The following is an 8,426-nucleotide window of genomic DNA, read 5'->3' as shown; positions in this document are numbered from 1 at the left end:
GTTACCTGGAATGATGGACATACTTGATAATTCTTCCTTCTTTTTTCTTCAAATGTTCACACAGCATCAGCTCGGTTTAAAGCCCCTCTCAATCACGCTGCAGTCTCCCCCCGCCCCTGCTTCCCTCTCTCTCTAATGAACTGTTTTCTTCCGGTGATGGAACGGGGACACAAAGCAATGTGATTAATAATTTACTGTTTAGTTTTACTAATTGATCTGTTTTGGGAGCCAGGATAAAAGTGAGGATGCATCCTCGGCGCACAATGCCTTTCATATGGCATTTATCCACAAGTCACAACCAGCTCCCTCAAGATGAATAATGAACTAAACAAGATCAAATAATGATCACTCGGGAGTAGGAGAGAGAACTCCCTTACAAACACCGCCGAGTTTACCTTAGGTTCTTTCTGCATATCACACAACAGAGTGGCGCAGGAGATGAGCTGCACGGCGCCAGGTTGTTGGCGGGCAACAAAGAGCCATTAAAGGGCTTTTGCAAGGACAGAGCTCGTGATTAGTTTGTGTTTGGGAAGTCAGGGAAACTTTTCTGCATGTCTGTTTTGATTATGATATCGCCTGTCACACAATCTTACATTTGCTCCTCTTTCACCTTGACTATCTTTCAGAATAAGCAGAAGAAGAATGTCATCTGGACTCTGAAGTACTCCTGAACCTCTACTGTCAAGGTGAGATTAAACTTGTAAACTACAGTAACATAATTATTCAGACCGTCCACAATTAACAACATTAACCAAACAGGACAATAATATAAAAGACTCCAAAGCCTGTCTGGATTTGAAAGAAAAGGGTTGTGATGAGATGAGGCTGGCCAGTCCTGAAAGAACAAAAGACAGTACATCTTGTAGTTATAAGAAAGTAGAGCTTTCTAGACCACTTAGATCATCGTATGTCATCACAGTGAATATTTAAATCGAACCATTCATTTTAATTGAGGTAAATCTGAACTCTTGTACGTCAAATTATCTTCCATACGCGGCCTCAGTCAGTCATAACAACTCAGCATCGTCAGTGAAGTGCTTCCTGCTGGAACAGTTTCAGATCCCCTCCCCTCCTAAACCTCTCCACAGTATTGTCATGGAGAAAGTACTCTGGCCTGAGGCATCCTGCTGGCGCAGCAGGGGAATGAGCGTAGCGTGTATTTGTGACGCCATGGGTTTGAATCCAACTTGTGACTTTTAACTCTGTACTGTGTGATTTAAAAAAAAAAAAAAAAAAAAATGCCATAAAAGAAACTAGAAAAATAAAAGCAGTTTGCGGTTACATCCGTTATGTGCTAGAAGGTGCTTTTCTTTTGCCACTTTGCTATGCTGTCTAGTCAGGCATACACTCAGAAACTCTGGATTGTCATTGTCTTTATACTCAAAGCTGCAGAGAAAAAAAAGGAGTTACATGGATTTGAAAGTTACTTGTGGACATAGATAATAATAATAATAATAATAATAATAAACACAATACACTAATAACCTTCAAAAACATTAACCCTATTGCCCAGTTATGGATATTTACTTATACACAGTCTCTCCGCTGCTGACTTTCAGCTACTTGTTCTTGCCTGTACTTAGCCATTTCACAGTGCTGATTTTTGTTCAGATGGGGAGGGCCATGGGTTAGACGAAGCGAGGGAGGGAGTCTGCAATGTATTTATCCACAGCACCTTAACACTGAAGGGGGATTAAAAAAGAAATGAGAAACATTCTTTCCTTGATTCACCAAGGTCTTAAAAGAGACAGAATTGGGGGGGATCTTGTATCACAGAGATTTTCATCTGTTTGCAGATGAACCATGTGTGCTTTTTTTTGTGTGCAAATTTACATTTTATTGTTTTGGATTACACGCTGTTGGCCCATTGAACCTAATGTGGTTTTCCCCCGCCACCGTATCTGTAATGGTTATAGCTGTTAGCTTGTAAATAAGGTTTAATACACTGAGCCAGTGTGAAGTAAATGCGTGCGGGTGTGTGTGTGTATGCTCTCAGCGGTCTCTTATAAATATTCCCATGGCTGGGTACGGAGTGTCATTATCTGTTAGCTGCAAGTAGCATAAGATTAAAGCACCAACTAAATGCCCATATCATTACCCTATTAGCATGTGACATATATGTGTATAGGTGCCTGCTTAATTAGTGTTGATTGATTGGAATCAATGACTGTAACAAAAAAAGGGGCGCTAAGAGGGGGCAGGGTTTGTAGGTGGGTAAGTAGGGTGTCTTCTGGAAGTATCCAGAATTAAACTGAAGATAGTCCTCTTATTTCTGATTTGATTTGGCTTAGCTGTTAAACAGGCAGACAATCTAGTTGCCTTTGATACTCCACTAAAATCTATCCTGCCTGCTACCCACCCCCCCTCAAAAAAATAGTAGCCTAATTTTGTCATGGATATTACACAGACACATGCATGAATCAGTGCTGGTTGTCATAATTATGTGAACATCGGGGATATTAAATGAGACAGGCCTATTTCCAAAGGTGAGACTGTAGAATAAACTCAACGCTCTACAAACCTCGGTGTCAATCACGCGAGCGCTTCATATTCAACCAAAGTCAAGCACATCTGCCTGGATGCATTATTTATGTCAGAAATAAGCAGCTTAACCGAATCATGCTAGCAGCTATTAGCAGGAGACACACACCTAGCTCGCTCCCTGTCTCTCTTTGGAGGCCATGTTTGAAGTCTAAATAACACAAGTTTGATTAGGCCCATGGAAGCAAAAGCAATCCCACTGAAGTGCTGTTTTATAGAGCTGGAACAAAGGTATGCCTGTGTTTGTAGCTGTCATTAGGCTGTGTATCTCTCTCTCTCTCTCTTTTACCTCCATCTCCCCTTCTCCCACTCTCTCTGCGGGGCCAAATAACAGTGGAGGTTAGCATTCCAGAGTTACGGCTCTATCCTCCTGTCATGAGCGTAAGGCTCTGTTTTAGATCAGCCGTCCCCGGCGCGCCTGATGGACAGCTCTGAAGATAAATGTAGCATGAATAAAAACAGCACTGTTGACTGTACAAAGGCTTTTGTTGATGAACCGGAGCTTGCGCTGGGGGAAAAGGAGGGAGGTGGGGGGTTCGGGGTTGTGAGGGGGTTAAGCGTCGCCGGGTATGGGGGGGGGGGGGGGGGGGGGGGGGGGGGGGGTTAAATAAGTGTCCTCCACCACTTCACTGTTCATATTCATCCTCCACTTTTCAAATATATCTCATTCATAATGGATGGATCCGGATCTCTGTTTTGCATCTTCAACTGACAGTTTTAGTGTTTTTTTTCCCTTTTCCTTCACTTTTTTTGGTCCCCCTCTAGCTGATGTCCTAGTTACTGTGCTGTGGGAGAGTATGGCTGTTTTTAATCCAGAGGAACTTTGCCTCTGTCTTAGAGTAAAGGCTCTGTGATCTACAGCCTACTTCTGTAAGAGTGCAGCATACAGGTTTATTACAGGTAAAAGTACCATAAAGGGCTTTTCCTCCATTTGTCTGGTTTCACTGTCATGCTGTAGTATTTGCAGGCTTTGAGTTACAGGTAGATGGTGACAGTGAATCATTTTCCTTTTTAAAGTGGGACAGGGAAAATATCCCAGACCCGCGTGCACATAAACACCTGTACTTACACTCAACCTCATAAACCCACATACAACAAAGCTGCATCAGGTGGTCCCCACAGGTTACCCATCATCAAGCCTAAATACAGCCCTTTATCACGGGCAGGCCTCCATTTACCTCTAGACACACACATGCACACACCCTGTAACCCTGGCAGCCCTAGCACAGGCTGCCTTTTACCCCTGCTTATTTAGATGCACTCGAGGACACAATGGGGGTGCATTAACAGCGCACAGCCTCACAGCAGCTGTAATTTCATTGTGGTTACCACATGCATCCTACTTGACTCTCAATTCACTCTCTAGGACGAGGGCCAAATAATGGGATTTACCCTGTCTGACAAGAGCCTCCCACCCTATTTTGTGTGTGTGTGTGTATGTGTGTGTGTGTGTGTGTGTGTCAGTGTGAGAGAGAGAGAGAGAGAGAGTGCGTGCGTGCAGGTAAATATGTGAATCTCATACATACAAGTACATGACTTACAGGTGGAGATACTGGTATGTGTGTGCGTGTGTCAATGCATACATACAGTACCACACATGCGTACGTGTGTTACCATATTTCCTTTTATCACTGCGAGTTCAGCGGTCATTATCAACACCAGAGATAAATGTGCCACTGCTACTCCAACACTGTTGGTTAAAGGGATGAGCTTGTTCTAAATGGACTACAGACAGAGTGAATGGCTTTTTGGGGCCAAAGATCTGCACATGTGAGGGATGACATTTGAGACAGCATACATACAGTATATAAACTACAAAGTTCCAATTTTGTGGGTAAAGAACTTTCGAACACAAATCTATATTTATATTCAATATCATATTTTACTGTTATGCCATCATTTATGTTGGTAAAGGACCCTTTTAATTCTGAGTGTATCACTGTGAAATGATACGTATTTGTATATTGTACATATGTTACAGTTAAAAGATTTTATACAGGGTTTCCAAAGGGGAACTAGAAATGCAACTAGATAGTATGAGTATGATGCACATGTTCAGTGTCTTTCTATTGTTTCCAAATTCCTGGTAGTATTTACTGATTGAACTGAATTGCTGTGGTGTCTAGAAGATGTTGACTTTAAGACTTGGCTACCACTGTATTTGCCATAACATCCTGAGACAGTAGAATATGCATGCAATATGTCTCATAAAGCGCTCTGCTCTTGTCTTAACTCATATTTCTTAGTAATCAGAATGGAACGTAAAACAGAAGTAAAGGGCTTAAAAACTTTTAATTTGTATTCATGAGATAAGAATTGTGAGCCACGAGAAGGAAGCAAACAGCTCTCACATCACAATACAGCATGCATCACTTTTATTGCACACTCAAATGTTCACACAAACACACAAACACACAAAAACATTCTTGGACAGACATACGTCCATGCACGCACAAGCATACAAACAGTACAAGAAACTAAAAATTAATCAGGATGAACAAAGCCTGTTTGAACGTGCAGTTGCACATTACACACACACACACACACACACACACACAAACACACACACTCACATACACACAAAGGAAGGATTAATTTATTCAGGTTAGTGGTGTGCTTTAATTATTACCACCAGCCTTTCTCTCCCCCCAATAATAGCCAGCACGTCTGTAGCTGTAGCTGTCAAAAACAAGCTGAAACAATTTCATCTGTGAGAAACAAACACCGTCTCCTCTCTCACTCTCTCTGTAATGTAAAGGCCTTTAATCAGGCCCTGGTGTATTTTCTGTTTGTTTATTTGATAGCGAGAACATAGCCCCTAAATGTGTTATGTTGTTGCATTCACTGAACATTTTCCCTGGGTGGGGAAATTGATAGGGAGTTTCATAATTAAGCAAATTAATGAGTTTCTTCGGTGAGCAACCAAAACACTTAGTACGATGCCAGCTCCTATCTCCACAGAGACATGAAAAGTCTTACTTTCTTTTACCAGGGTAGTTTGTGCCGTGCGTGTGTTGTGCGTCTGTCTGACTTAGCATCCCTTTGTTTTTTTTTGTTCATTTTTACAGTCCTTTGCATTTGACAGCCCCATAAAAAAGCATTCTGCTGTCAGGCAGATTTTGAAACAATGCAAATAGAGTTAGAATCACACTACAAAGAGAAAAAATATTGTTTTAACATCAAATGTGCTACAGTAGATTTTCCGAAAATGACCATTCACTGCAAGATTCTCTATTTTTCTCAATCATTCGGGAACTTGGGAACCGCAGATTTGACTACTCCTGATAGGGCTGAACAATATTGTGTTTTAGCATCGACATTGCGATATAAGCGGATGCGCGATAGTTAAATCTCAGGATATTGGGATTTTGGCGCTAATCCTTTTTTTGCCAATTGATAGAAAAATAAACGTTCACCAATCTCCTGATTATTACCGGTCAACCCTTCCCCTTTAAGACAGCCGTGTGGGCAAAGTCAGTATGTGACGTTAGTCTGACGGGGTTTATTGTTATATTATACATTATATATATATCTCAGAAAAGAAAAATATCGCAATGTCAGTTTTTTCCAATATTGTGCCATGTCATAATGGCCCCTGTGACAGCAAGCTATTAATGAGCAGCCATTTTGTGCCCTTGACTGCAGTTCCATTGTGCTTCATTATATCTATAGGTCTGAAAGGTGAGGAGAGAGTATGTGGTCGGGAGGCCCATGTCTCTGGAGAACACAATTGTCTGAATGCTTCACCCTTGCTTTTCGTTGTACACCAGAACACTTTGTCTACATACATGTCTTGTATGTTTATGAGGAACTCTGTGCTGTGTGTGTGTCTCTGAGCTTATGCCTATGTGTGCATGGCCATAATGACCACCCTCTCCCTATGTGTTGGGTGTGTACGTAGTTTAGAATAGGAAACAGAGGCCGGCTCACATTCACTGGTTCAGTAACGATGGCCCCTCAACGCGACGCATGGGGCCGCCCCAGGGTCAGAGGAGGCAATGAGAGGCTTTTTAGAGGACACAGACGCCATTAGCTCACTGCTGGTGTTCCACTTGCTGTTTATCCCTCTTCCTTTCAGCCTTTCACTGTTTATTTATTGATTTTTTTTTCTTCTGCTTTCTCTGTGTCTCTCTCCGCTTGTGTCTGGCAGTGACGATAAAACAGGTGTCAAGGTGCAAAGGAATGATGTCACGTTGCGGCACGAGTGTGACTTTGTTGTGTGAGCATGAACCTGCTGTGTGTCTTTGTGAGTGCATGTATGAAGAAAAATGTGTCGGGTTCCACAACACAAGTATAGAACCTGAAAATTTGCAATTAGTAGTAGTTTGTGCCACTTTCCTACAAATGTTTCACTGTACAAGCACTGTTTCTTCTCTTCCCTGGGGAGCAGCTGGAGAGTTTTTACAGTGAACTGCACATGTTTGCATTGGCCTTGATACTAATTGTTGATTTAAATGTTCCTTTTCTTTTAAGGATCACTTTCAAACATTGCACATAAGGACTTCGTCAGCTCTGACAAAGTGCTGACACGGCAGGCCCTTTGTGATGTGTTTATTGTGGAAATTCAAATTGCGCTGTGCGATACAGCCCTGAGGTGAATTCATATGTATATGCAGTGCTATCCCCTAACAATGTAATGGCAGAAAGAGATGTTCCAGTTTGTTTCTCTTCCTCTTCATCTGTCTTTGTTCACCTCCCCTCCCTCGTTCCCCTACTCATCGCTGATATATCTCTCTCTTCACTTCTAACCTCCCCTCCCCTAACCTCTGTCCTCCCATCCTCGCTCCCTCCCACCCACCAGCGCAGACAATAAATATCATGTCACGAGGATGGCAATGCTCCTTCATGGAACACTGCATGTTTATTAGAAGCAGGAGAAGTTTAAGAGAAATGCTAACAGTCTTCATTAATGGGCCGCATCCACATTTGATGAGGCATGGCACATCCTAGCCACCGGCCAAACAGGAGAACAGGCGCGTTTTTTTGGGGGGGAGGGGATGTGGCGATGGGCATAACGGCCACTGGTAAACGGCTGGTAATTGTGTCCAAATTGTACGGCGAGAAGGCCTCTCAAGGACTGACAGTGACGGAGCAATTATGGCAGGCCAAGCGAGCTGTGTCAAATTAGCCCCTCTCCTCCCCTTCCTCCTTACTCCAAAGCCCAACCCTTTCTGCCGCTCGCTGAGGGGGAGTCATATTTCTTTGCCCTACATAGCAACGCAGAGTAATAAACCCTTGATTGTGAATGATAGGCAGGAGTAACCATGACGGCGTGATGATTCAAATTGTCAATAGCTTTGTACCTGAACACTGGGGGTCATTGGGTGTCGGAGCAGTTATAGAGATGTTTGAGAACGAGTTAGGGGGAGGAAGTTGGAAGGAGCGGGGGGTGGGGGGGGTCTCATGTGTTCATCAACCCAACTGAGGGACTTTTTACCGGGGAAGGTCATCAGTCAGCGTTGGCTGTCAGGGATGGATCACCCACAGTGGAGTGTGCCTGACTTTGGTAATTACATCTGACTGCAGAGTGGGGATGTCTTCTTTTGGAGGCCCACAATGACTGCATAATTTATAATTAACAGCAATCAGCTCAGTCACGAGGATGTTCATCAGGGCTTTTTGTTTTAGGGTGGAATGGAAGTTTAGAACTGGATCATCATTCAATTTGTCTGAATGTTAAATGCTTCAGTTTGTAGACGTTTGTACCAATTTGTCAAAATAATAGCTCAAACCCTGTTTTAGTGGGGTTTTTTTCTGTCAGTCATTTTTGTTTTCCTACACAGAACATAGATTTTAAAAATGAAATGAATGTACAGTATACACTCACCGGCCACTTTATTAGGTACCCCATGCTAGTAACGGGTTGGACCCCCTTTTGCCTTCAG

At 42.7% G+C, this 8,426-nt stretch overlaps 1 protein-coding gene across 1 annotated transcript in view; it reads left to right on the top strand.

The window, feature by feature from the left end:
• The window catches only part of LOC117938466 (THAP domain-containing protein 5-like), a 135,425-nt gene that overhangs the window by 1,800 nt on the left and 125,199 nt on the right, over nt 1-8,426 (top strand). Inside the window, exon 2 of the mRNA XM_034863097.1 lies at nt 627-686. The gene's annotated coding sequence lies outside the window, so the exon portion shown is untranslated. The remainder of the gene's footprint in view (nt 1-626; nt 687-8,426) is intronic.

Source organism: Etheostoma cragini, chromosome 23 (genome assembly GCF_013103735.1).
Source record: "Etheostoma cragini isolate CJK2018 chromosome 23, CSU_Ecrag_1.0, whole genome shotgun sequence".
Taxonomy (NCBI): Eukaryota; Metazoa; Chordata; class Actinopteri; order Perciformes; family Percidae; genus Etheostoma; species Etheostoma cragini.
The sequence above is the reverse complement of the archived record's forward strand: the minus strand, read 5'-3'. Positions and strand labels throughout refer to the sequence as shown.